The following is a 13,664-nucleotide window of genomic DNA, read 5'->3' as shown; positions in this document are numbered from 1 at the left end:
TGTCTCTTCTCAGCCTAAGAACTATCATCAATATGTCACTTCTCTGCCTAATAAACTATAATCAATATGTCACTTCTCTGCCTAATAAAATATCAATATGTCACTTCTCTGCCTAAAAAACTATAATCAATATGTCACTTCTCTGCCTGATAAACTATAATCAATATGTCACTTCTCAGCCTAAAAAACTATCATCAATATGTCACTTCTCTGCCTAAAAAACTATCATCAATATGTCACTTCTCTGCCTGATAAACTATAATCAATATGTCACTTCTCTGCCTAAAAAACTATAATCAATATGTCACTTCTCTGCCTAATAAAATATCAATATGTCACTTCTCTGCCTAATAAACTATCATCAACATGTCTCTTCTCAGCCTAATAAACTATAATCAATATGTCTCCTCTCAGCCTTTTGCTAGTTATCTTGTGTGCGTCATTCCAAGGGTGGAAGAAGTGGTGTTGTGCCTGTTCTGTATGTACCTTTCAGCATTAATGGTGCCTTCACATATGTGTAAGTTAGTCATGTCTTGTTCACTAATGCACCCCCATACCATCACACATGTGTAAGTTAGTCATGTCTTGTTCACTAATACACCCCCATACCATCACACATGTGTAAGTTAGTCATGTCTTGTTCACTAATACACCCCCATACCATCACACATGTGTAAGTTACCCATGCCTTGGGCACTAATACACCCCCATACCATCACACATGTGTAAGTTACCCATGCCTTGGACACTAATACACCCCCATACCATCACACATGTGTAAGTTACCCATGTCTTGTTCACTAATACACCCCCATACCATCACACATGTGTAAGTTACCCATGCCTTGGGCACTAATACACCCCCATACCATCACACATGTGTAAGTTACCCATGCCTTGGACACTAATACACCCCCATACCATCACACATGTGTAAGTTACCCATGTCTTGGGCACTAATACACCCCCATACCATCACACATGTGTAAGTTACCCATGTCTTGGGCACTAATACACCCCCATACCATCACACATGTGTAAGTTACCCATGTCTTGTTCACTAATACACCCCCATACCATCACACATGTGTAAGTTAGTCATGTCTTGTTCACTAATGCACCCCCATACCATCACACATGTGTAAGTTAGTCATGTCTTGTTCACTAATACACCCCCATACCATCACACATGTGTAAGTTACCCATGTCTTGTTCACTAATACACCCCCATACCATCACACATGTGTAAGTTAGTCATGTCTTGTTCACTAATACACCCCCATACCATCACACATGTGTAAGTTAGTCATGTCTTGTTCACTAATGCACCCCCATACCATCACACATGTGTAAGTTAGTCATGTCTTGTTCACTAATACACCCCCATACCATCACACATGTGTAAGTTACCCATGTCTTGTTCACTAATACACCCCCATACCATCACACATGTGTAAGTTAGTCATGGCTTGTTCACTAATACACCCCCATACCATCACACATGTGTAAGTTAGTCATATCTTGTTCACTAATACACCCCCATACCATCACACATGTGTAAGTTAGTCATATCTTGTTCACTAATGCACCCCCATACCATCACACATGTGTAAGTTACCCATGTCTTGTTCACAAATACACCCCCATACCATCACACATGTGTAAGTTACCCATGTCTTGTTCACTAATACACCCCCATACCATCACACATGTGTAAGTTAGTCATGTCTTGTTCACTAATACACCCCCATACCATCACACATGTGTAAGTTAGTCATGTCTTGTTCACTAATACACCCCCATACCATCACACATGTGTAAGTTAGTCATGTCTTGTTCACTAATACACCCCCATACCATCACACATGTGTAAGTTAGTCATGTCTTGTTCACTAATACACCCCCATACCATCACACATGTGTAAGTTAGTCATGTCTTGTTCACTAATACACCCCCATACCATCACACATGTGTAAGTTAGTCATGTCTTGTTCACTAATACACCCCCATACCATCACACATGTGTAAGTTAGTCATGTCTTGTTCACTAATGCACCCCCATACCATCACACATGTGTAAGTTACCCATGTCTTGGGCACTAATACACCCCCATACCATCACACATGTGTAAGTTAGTCATGTCTTGTTCACTAATGCACCCCCATACCATCACACATGTGTAAGTTACCCATGTCTTGTTCACTAATACACCCCCATACCATCACACATGTGTAAGTTAGTCATGTCTTGTTCACTAATACACCCCCATACCATCACACATGTGTAAGTTAGTCATGTCTTGTTCACTAATACACCCCCATACCATCACACATGTGTAAGTTAGTCATGTCTTGTTCACTAATACACCCCCATACCATCACACATGTGTAAGTTACCCATGTCTTGTTCACTAATACACCCCCATACCATCACACATGTGTAAGTTAGTCATGTCTTGTTCACTAATACACCCCCATACCATCACACATGTGTAAGTTAGTCATGTCTTGTTCACTAATACACCCCCATACCATCACACATGTGTAAGTTAGTCATGTCTTGTTCACTAATACACCCCCATACCATCACACATGTGTAAGTTAGTCATGTCTTGTTCACTAATACACCCCCATACCATCACACATGTGTAAGTTAGTCATGTCTTGTTCACTAATGCACCCCCATACCATCACACATGCTGGCTTTTCAACTTTGCGTCGATAACAGTCTGGATGGTTCGCACAATGTCGAATATTTCCAATAACAATTTGAAATGTGCACTTGTCAGACTACAAAACACATTTCCGTTTTGCATCAGTCCATCTTAGATGATCTCGGGCCCAGAGGAGCTGGCGGCGTTTCTGGATGTTGTTGATAAATGGCTTTCATTTTGCATAGTAGAGCTTTAACTTGCACTTACAGACGTAGCGACAAACTGTATTTAGTGACAGTGGTTTTCTGAAGTGTTCCTGAGCCCATGTGGTGATATCCTTTAGAGATGGATGTCGGTTTTTGATATAGTGCCGTCTGAGGGATGGAAGGTCACGGTCATTCAATGTTGGTTTCCGGCCATGCCGCTTATGTGGAGTGATTTCTCCAGATTCTCTGAACCATTGGATGATATTATGGAGCGTAGATGTTGAAATCCCTACATTTCTTGCAATTGCACTTTGAGAAACGTTATTCCTAAACTGTTTGACTATTTGCTCACGCAGTTGTGGACAAAGGGGTGTACCTCGCCCCATCCTTTCTTGTGAAAGACTGAGCATTTTTTGGGAAGCGTTTTTTATAGCCAATCATGGCACCCACCTGTTCCCAATTAGCCTGCACACCTGTGGGATGTTCCAAATAAGTCTTTGATGAGCATTCCTCAACTTTATCAGTACTTTTTGCCACCTTTCCCAACTTCTTTGTCACGTGTTGCTGGTATCAAATTCTAAAGTTAATGATTATTTTCAAAAAAAAAAAAACTATCAGTTTGAACATCAAATATGTTGTCTTTGTAGCATATTCAACTGAATATGGCTTGAAAAGGATTTGCAAATCATTGTATTCTGTTTATATTTACATCTAACACAATTTCCCAACTCATATGGAAACGGGGTTTATATATATATATATATATATATATATATATATATGTAGGTGTGGGAAAAGTCACAAGACTACTTCATCTCTACAGAGCTGTTTCATGAGGGGTTCCCTCAATCTCCTGATGATTGAGGGAACCCCTCATGAAACAGTTCTGTAAAGATGAAGTAGTCTTGTGATTTTTCCCACACCTACATATTGCGCTCTACCACGGTATCGAGCACTATTCTCTGGATAATCCAATCAAGACATATATATATATATATATATATATATAGGAATCCACTTGTCTCTCTTTAGTAGTACTACTGTACTTTGGTAGTACTCCAGTCCACGTTGTTAAATAGTTTACTTGGATTGTCATTTATGGATGGATGGATGTTCTAACAAAACCAAAGTCGTCCAGTCAGCATTTTTGTCTCTGAAATAAAATAAGTTTCTTACTGTTTTTAATACAATAATTATAAAAAAATAAAAGTCTTCTTTTTATTCTTACACCAACAAAAATATATTTGTTTCTTTGCTTTGGTTGAGAAATAACAAACAAGGTGGATTTTGTTGTTGTTGCTTTTTCTTTGTATTTTCATTGTAGGACAAGAACTCCCAAGATGAAGATTGACGAAAAAAACACATTTGAATAGTAATACTAGTAATAATAGTAATACTACGCTAATGTGGAAAGTCATAGCGTGGCTTGGGTGGTGGAGCAACTCGAGGGTTCCAGGTTCGATTCCCGCTTCTACCATCCGAGTCACTGGCAATGTGTCCTTGGGCAAGGCACCTGCTTTCCCCTCACTTATTAACAGTAATCATAGTAATAAGTACTTAAGGTAGAAAATGACTACTGTGTACAATAAAAACTAAGTAATACTTATATGGTAAATGGTTGTACTTGTATACCACTTTTCTAACCCTTTTTAAGGAGCCCAAAGCGCTTTGACACTATTCCCACATTCACACACTGATGGTGGGAGCTGCCATGCAAGGCGCTCACCAGGACCCATCAGGAGCAAGGGTGAAGTGTCTTGCCCAAGGACACAACGGACGTGACTAGGATGGTAGAAGGTGGGGATTGAACCAGGAACCCTCAGATTGCTGGCACAGCCACTCTACCAACTTCGCCACGCCGTCCCCATATATATATATATATATACACATGTTGAGAATAATACATGAATGAATCCTTCATTTCAAAGAATAAATAAAAATAAAAGTAATAAGTAACAGAATGTGTGACCATTAAATATCTGAATGTAAATAAATGTTGATAGGAAATGAAAAGAGAATGTTATCACTAAATGTATGTTTAATTTACATGTTGTACGTTAGGGTTAGGTAACAAATAGGTGAATGTACTGCAATTTAATAATGAGTGTTATTTTCAGCAAGGTACTTGTGTTGTACTTTGATGTACTCCTACTTCCAAGTGACTTTGTCAAGTACTAGTAAAGGAAGAGATGATGCAGTACTTGAGGTCTTTACTTTTGTCCTGAGATGAAGATCAACTTCATGAAGACACCTTATCAATGTCAACATGACCAAAGTAGGAAGAAAGAAGGAAGGGGGGCGGAGCCTCTTTTATTTTGTGATGTTAAGTTGGCCCTGTGATGAGGTGGTGACTTGTCCAGGGTGTATCCCGCCTTCCGCCCGATTGTAGCTGAGATAGGCACCAGCACCCCCCGCGGTCCCAAAGGGAATAAGCGGTAGGAAATGGATGGATGAATGAAGTTCCTGATATAAGCTGTTATACATTATATGCCTTGAGCTCTTACTTTGAAGGCCCTAAGAGCGGAAGTGGTGACACGATGAGTGGAGCGGAGATGTTTATATATGTCGCCTATACTGTATAAAAGTACAAAATAACAAACACCGAGGGAGTCTCCAGTTTTACACGAGGACCACTTTATTTCCTTTCTTTCAAAAACTACCGCTCCACTCAACCTTTCACCACTTCCGCTCTTAGCGACTTCAAAATAAGAGCTCGGGGCAAATACTGTATAACAGCTTATAACAGGTACTTAACATCACAAAGAGGCAAGCCCATAAAATAGGTTGCATTATTTTGTGGTTTTATACAGTATAGGCGACATATATAAACCATCGGTTACATTTTGTTGTTGTTGTTTTGTGTGTTGTGAGGCTCTGTATATTTGGGGGGACAGGTTAATATGTTTTTGTTTTTGTTTTAACTGCCTGTGTTGTTTTTGAACTAATCCTGTTATTTGTGTTGAAACGAGGACGTTTCTTTTTGTCGGAGGGGAGGTATGTAACTTATTTTTATGGCCTTGCCTCTTTGTGATGTTAAGTTCCTGTTAGAAGCTCTTCTACAGTGTATGCCTTCGAGTCTTATTTTGAAGGCCCGAGGAGCGGAAGTGGTGACAGGTTGAGTGGAGCGGAGGTTTTTGAAAGAAAGTAAATAAAGTGGTCCTAAATAAAGTGTAAAACTGCAGCCTCCCTCTTTCTTATTTTGTACTTTTATACAATATAGGCGACATATATAAACTCTCGCTTACAATAACAAAGACGCAGGCTCTAGTTTTACACGAGGACCACTTTATTTCAAACTTTTTTTTTTAATGTTTATTTATAAATTTCAACAATAACAAACAGATGAGAAACAATAATCAAAATAGTTCAAAACCGTATAAAACATTACATAACATTATAAAAACAGCACCAGGGGGTTGTAAATTCAAAGTAACAAAAATAGAATACAAAAAAATATATATATAATAAAGCAGGTACAAAGCGGCTCATTCAGATTCATTAAATAACTTAAATTTGGAACAAAGTATCATCGTTTTCATTTTTATTTCAAACATTTTTTTTATGTTTATTTATAAATTTCAACAATTACAAACAGTAAGTCCAACAACAATATAAAACATTACAAAACATTATGAAAACAGTCCAAACAGCGCCAGGGGGTTGTAAATTCAAAATAAGAAAAATAGAATACAAAGAAATGAATACATAATAAACAAAGTACAAAGTCATAGGCTCATTCAGATTCATTAAATAACTTACATTTGGAACACAGCATCATCGTTTTCAACTTTATTTCAAACCTTTCTCTGCCTGCGTCACACAAGTGACGTCACTGTTGGAGAGCCATATAGCACACCGTGATTGGTGGATTCCTTCAGCTCCGCCCACAACGCTGTCAAGCACCATTCATATCAAACTCTCACTAACATTCAACTTTCATATTAGCGTGGGAGCCGCAAAATAAGATCTCGCGTGTCTGAGACCCTGGTCTAATATATATATAGATGTGTCAGAAGTGCTACTGACACTTTGCTCATGTTTGCTTTTCCTGTCTTTGAAATCACTTCCTGTCCTGCTGCTCTTATTTTCTCACTGTTTCCTGTTTGCTCTCTGTCTTTTGTTGCACCTTTACTATCTGCTACGTGTCTGCACACCTGTTCCTCGTTTAATTAGTTGTATTTAGTTCCACCTGAGTCCCTCCTTCACTGCTTCATCATTATTCTTTTTTGATGGATGTGGATCGGACGGGTTTTATTCGCAGTGAGTAATACTTTGCTCTTTTACACTGGCGTTCTATTGTTTGTCTTCATGCTTCTACCGTGTGCTTTGCTGATTTAAAGTTGTGTTTGTGTTGCTGTGACAGTTTGCTCTTTTACACTGGCATTCTATTGTTTGTCTTGATGCTTCTCCCTTGTGCTTTATTGCTGCTTTTAAATTGTTTGATTCGCACTGCACGTGCACATGTGTTAGGAACACAACATGTAGAAACACACATTTAGTGACAAACATGCACATGTGTTAGGAACACAACACACATTTAGTGACAAACATGCACATGTGTTAGGAACACAACACACATTTAGTGACAAACATGCACATGTGTTAGGAACACAACACACATTTAGTGACAAACATGCACATGTGTTAGGAACACAACATGTAGAAACACACATTTAGTGACAAACAGGAACACAACATGTAGAAACACACATTTAGTGACAAACATGCACATGTGTTAGGAACACAACATGTAGAAACACACATTTAGTGACAAACATGCACATGTGTTAGGAACACAACATGTAGAAACACACATTTAGTGACAAACATGCACATGTTAGGAACACAACATGTAGAAACGCACTTAGTGACAAACATGCACATGTGTTAGGAACACAACATGTAGAAACACACATTTAGTGACAAACATGCACATGTGTTAGGAACACAACATGTAGAAACACACATTTAGTGACAAACATGCACATGTTAGGAACACAACATGTAGAAACACACATTTAGTGACAAACATGCACATGTTAGGAACACAACATGTAGAAACACACATTTAGTGACAAACATGCACATGTTAGGAACACATGTAGAAACACACATTTAGTGACAAACATGCACATGTTAGGAACACAACATGTAGAAACACACATTTAGTGACAAACATGCACATGTTAGGAACACAACATGTAGAAACACACATTTAGTGACAAACATGCACATGTTAGGAACACAACATGTAGAAACACACATTTAGTGACAAACATGCACATGTTAGGAACACAACATGTAGAAACACACATTTAGTGACAAACATGCACATGTTAGGAACACAACATGTAGAAACACACATTTAGTGACAAACATGCACATGTTAGGAACACAACATGTAGAAACACACATTTAGTGACAAACATGCACATGTTAGGAACACAACATGTAGAAACACACATTTAGTGACAAGCATGCACATGTTAGGAACACAACATGTAGAAACACACATTTAGTGACAAACATGCACATGTGTTAGGAACACAACATGTAGAAACACACATTTAGTGACAAACATGCACATGTGTTAGGAACACAACATGTAGAAACACACATTTAGTGACAAACATGCACATGTTAGGAACACAACATGTAGAAACACACATTTAGTGACAAACATGCACATGTTAGGAACACAACATGTAGAAACACACATTTAGTGACAAACATGCACATGTTAGGAACACAACATGTAGAAACACACATTTAGTGACAAACATGCACATGTTAGGAACACAACATGTAGAAACACACATTTAGTGACAAACATGCACATGTTAGGAACACAACATGTAGAAACACACATTTATTAGTCAGTGACAAACATGCACATGTTAGGAACACAACATGTAGAAACACACATTTAGTGACAAACATGCACATGTGTTAGAAACACACATTTAGTGACAAACATGCACATGTGTTAGGAACACAACATGTAGAAACACACATTTATTAGTCAGTGACAAACATGCACATGTTAGGAACACAACATGTAGAAACAAGACACATTTAGTTGCTGACAAGCTGTCAGTCACCATGGCTCTCAACTGCTGGCTAAGAGAGTCAAGGTGTGGCTGAGTTTGCTACAGGTGAACACACCTGCCCTCACTTATTAGTGTTTGCTACAGGTGAACACACCTGCCCTCACTGATTAGTGTTTTCTACAGGTAAACACACCTGCCCTCACTGATTAGTGTTTGCTACAGGTGAACACACCTGCCCTCACTGATTAGTGTTTGCTACAGGTAAACACACCTGCCCTCACTGATTAGTGTTTGCTACAGGTGAACACACCTGCCCTCACTGATTTGGCCCAACTATGGTTGTCAAAAGCTGGGTGTTTAGAAGGACATTTCAAAGTTGTGATCCCCAAGCTCAAAAGTACACTGAATACTTTTACACTTGTGATGCTTTGTTTAAGGTGTATTTACATAAAGTTGTCATGCTTTGTTTAAGGTGTATTTACATAAAGTTGTCAGCTCTCCATGCATCACCAAACATCTGCAGAGATGTTGGTGCTGGCTTTCTTCTTGTTGTTGTTCACCTTTGACATTTTGGTGTTTAAATAAATGTTAAAGTGTTAAACTGCATGTTTTGCCGTCCTTGGTTTGAAAGTCCAGTTTACAATGCTTACATGACCTTCACCCAAGGCGGGGTGTGATAGTTGCTGCTTTTTGGTGTGTGTGCGCTTTATAGATTTTAATATTTATTAGTAGGGGTGTGGGGAAAAAAATCAATTTGAATTAGAATCACGATTCTCATATTGTGTGATTTAGAATCAATTCTCATTTTTAGAAAAATCGACTAAAAAAAGAAAAATATATATATTTTTTAAATTAATCAACCCAACAAACCACTGCACAGCAACACCATAACAATGCAATCTAATTCCAAAGCTGAGCCAGCAACACTCAGAACTGCAATAAACAGAACAATTGAGAGGAGACACAAACACCACACAGAACAAACCAAAAGTAGTGAAACAAAAATGATTAACAGTATCAATATTATGATTTCAGCATAGTGATTAAAAATCCCTCATTGACCTTATCATTAGACATTTATGAAAATAATAAAAAAGAACAATAGTGTCACAGTGGCTTACACTTGCATGGCATCTCATAAGCTGGACAACACACTGTGTCCAATGTTTTCACAAAGATAAAATAAGTCATATTTTTGGTAAGTTAAACAGTTCAAACAAATTTACATTATTGCAATCAGTTGATAAAATATTGTCCTCTGCAATTATAAAAGCTTTTTTTTTTTTTTTTTAATCTACTACTCTGCTAGCATGTCAGCAGACTGGGGTAGATCCTGCTGAAATCTATGTATTGAATGAATACACAATCCTTCTGAATTGGAAAAATATTGTTGTGAATTAAGAATCGCGTTGAATAGAAAAAATCGAATTGCGACCCTAAGAATCGATATTGAATCGTGGGAAACCCAAAGATTCACAGCCCTATTTATTAGTATATGTCCTATACAAAGTCAATGTCCTTTTGGTTTATTTTGGGGACTGTGTGGTTGGTAGAGTGACCGTGCCAGCAACCTGTGGATTCCTCCAATCCACTTTATTTACCATATATAGCACATTTAAACAAAATGTTTCCAAAGTGCGGCACAACAATATTAAAAACAACATTTGAATACTATCTTAAACTCCCCCAATGACTGAATAAAAACAAAAAATTTAAATTAACAATAATAGATATACAGTATACATAAAATAGAATGTACTTTATTGATCCTTGGGGGAAATTCAACACCACAGTTCGCTCACAATGATATATATATTATTATCATCATAGTTTGTGAGCGAACTGTGGTGTTTAACATCCCCCAGGGATCAATAAGTACATTTTATTCTATGTATGTATTTTCCCACTAAAGGAATAAATGTTTTGCTATGTCCTCATTTTCAATACAATGCAACTGTAAAAAATGTTCATAACATCGGAGGCTAGCAATTTGTTTTGTGGTAGTGTGCTTACAATTATGCTTCATAAAACTTTCTGAATTGTAAACTTAAAGGATTATATTTTCTGACCACACAACTCACTTAGTGTTAAAAGCCAAAGAATAAAAATGGGTCTTAAGACGAGACTTAAAACACTCCACATCGGGAGCAGTTTGAGTATGGAGGGGCACAGTGTTCCACAGCTTAGGGCCGACCACAGAGAAGGTCCTGTCTCCCCTACTTTTAATTCCTGGTTCAATTCCCACCTTCTAGTGACCTCGTCCTGTACGTTGTGTCCTTGAGCAAGACGTTTCACTCTTGTTCCTGACGGTCGTCGACAAGGCTAATGTTGGTTTGGCGTTGGTAGTCTGAGGCCAATGTTCAAGTACCAATAATTGTCACACACTAAGTGTGGCAAAAGTATCTGCATTTGACTCATCTCCCTGGATCACTTCCTGGGAGGTGAGGGGAGCAGTGAGCAGCAGCAGCGGTGGCTGAGCTAGTGAATACATTTCGGTGATTAAACCCCCAATTACAAGCCTTGATTCTGAGTGCCAAGCAGGGAGGTAATGGCTCCCATTTTTATAGTCTTTGGTATGACTCAGGCGGGGTTTGAACTCAAAACCTACCCATCTCAGGGCGGACTAATTGGTTTGGCGTTGGTCGTGTGCGACGCCAATGTTTATGTATGTAGTGTTTTATGCTCTTTTACAGGCCCGACATGTATGTATTATTCATGGTCATTTACAGGCCCGGCATGTATGTATTGTTCATGGTCATTTACAGGCGCGGCATGTATGTATTATTCATGGTCATTTACAGGCCCGACATGTATGTATTATTCATGGTCATTTACAGGCCCGGCATGTATGTATTATTCATGGTCATTTACAGGCCCGGCATGTATGTTTTGTTCATGGTCATTTACATGCCCGACATGTATGTATTATTCATGGTCATTTACATGCCCGACATGTATGTATTGTTTATGGTCATTTACAGGCCCCGGCATGAATGAATGTGTGTATTGTTTATGCTCATTTACATGCTTGACATGTATTGTTGATGCTCATTGACAGGCTTGACATGTTTGTATGTCATGTCAAGCATGTCAATAAGCATTAACAACACATACATGCATGTGGAGCTTGTCAATGAGCATTAACGATACATACATTCAGACGTGTGGAGCATGTCAATGAGCATTTATAATACATACGTGTGGAGCATGTCAATGAGCATTTATAATACATACGTGTGGAACATGTCAATGAGCATTTATAATACATACGTGTGGAGCTTGTCAATGAGCATTAACAATACATACGTGTGGAACATGTCAATGAGCATTTATAATACATACGTGTGGAGCATGTCAATGAGCATTAACAATACATAGGCTCCATATGTATATGTTTTGGAGTGTTTATTTTTGTCCTGAGATAAAGATAAATTTCATGAAGGCATCTCGTGAATGTCAACATAGATAGATAGTACTTTATTGTTTCCTTCAGGAAAATTTAAATTCCAGCAGCAGTGTACAGAGTTGAGATCAATTTAAATAAAAGTAAATAATGGGGGTTTAAATGGAAACACAATAGAGAATTACAATAAGAATAAAAAATAAAAAGCAACAATGGGAAAAAAAATATATATATAAATATATATAACAGTAAAATAAGAATATAACAAGACAAAGTAGGCAGTAGTGACCATGTTCTGAAAACGTATTGCACATGACCAAAGTAGGGTCAGAGAAAGACAGAAGGGTGGGCGTAGCATTTTCATTTTGTGATGTTAAGTTGGTCCTTGGATGAGGTGGTGACTTGTCCAGGGTGTACACCGCCTTCCGGCCTGATTGTAGCTGAGATAGGTATCCGTGACCCCAAAGGAAATAAGTGGTAGGAAATGGATGGATGGATGGATGAATGAAGGTGGGGCTGAGTGTTTGCTACAGGTGAACACACCTGCCCTCACTGATCTGGCCCTACTATGGTTGTCAAAAGCTGGGTGTTGGGACATTTCAAAGTTGTGATCTCCAAGCTGAAAAGTACGCTGTGAATATTTTTGCACTTGTGATGCTTTATGTAAGATGTATTTACAAAAGGTTCTTAGCTCTCCATGCATCACCAAACATCTGCAGAGATGTTGGTGCTGGCTTTCTTGTTGTTGTTCACCTTTTGACATTTTGGGGTTTAAATAAATGTTGTGCCATCCTTGGTTTGAAAGTCTGGTTTACAATAGTTACATTACCTTCACCCGAGGCGGGGGGGGGTGATAGTTGCTGCTTTTGTGTGTGTGTGTGTGTGTGGCCGGCCAATGTTGGATGTATTGTGTATCTGGGGAAATAAGAGGTCGACATCACTAACATAGCCCTGTGCTGGTTTACGTCCTCAACAACGGAACCTTCTCTGTGAACAGAGCCAAACATTTCTCCCGCTGTGCTAACTTCACCTGTGGGTTCCCTAGAGCTCAATACTGGGTTCCATCCTGTTCTCCATCTACATGCTCTTCCTCAGCCAAGTCATTCGTCGCCATAAAATTTCCTTTCATTTCTACACTGATGATACTAAATCTATCTTCCACTCAAGACAGACGATCCCTCTGGACTGGACCATTTGACCATCACTACTGCCTACTTTGTCTTGTTATATTCTTATTTTACTGTTATATATATATATATATCTTTTTTTTTTTTCCCATTGTTGCTTTTTATTTTTTATTCTTATTGTAATTCTCTATTGTGTTTCCATTTAAACCCCCATTATTTACTT

This window comes from Nerophis ophidion, linkage group LG23 (genome assembly GCF_033978795.1).
Source record: "Nerophis ophidion isolate RoL-2023_Sa linkage group LG23, RoL_Noph_v1.0, whole genome shotgun sequence".
Classification (NCBI taxonomy): Eukaryota; Metazoa; Chordata; class Actinopteri; order Syngnathiformes; family Syngnathidae; genus Nerophis; species Nerophis ophidion.
This window is presented reverse-complemented; position numbering follows the sequence as displayed.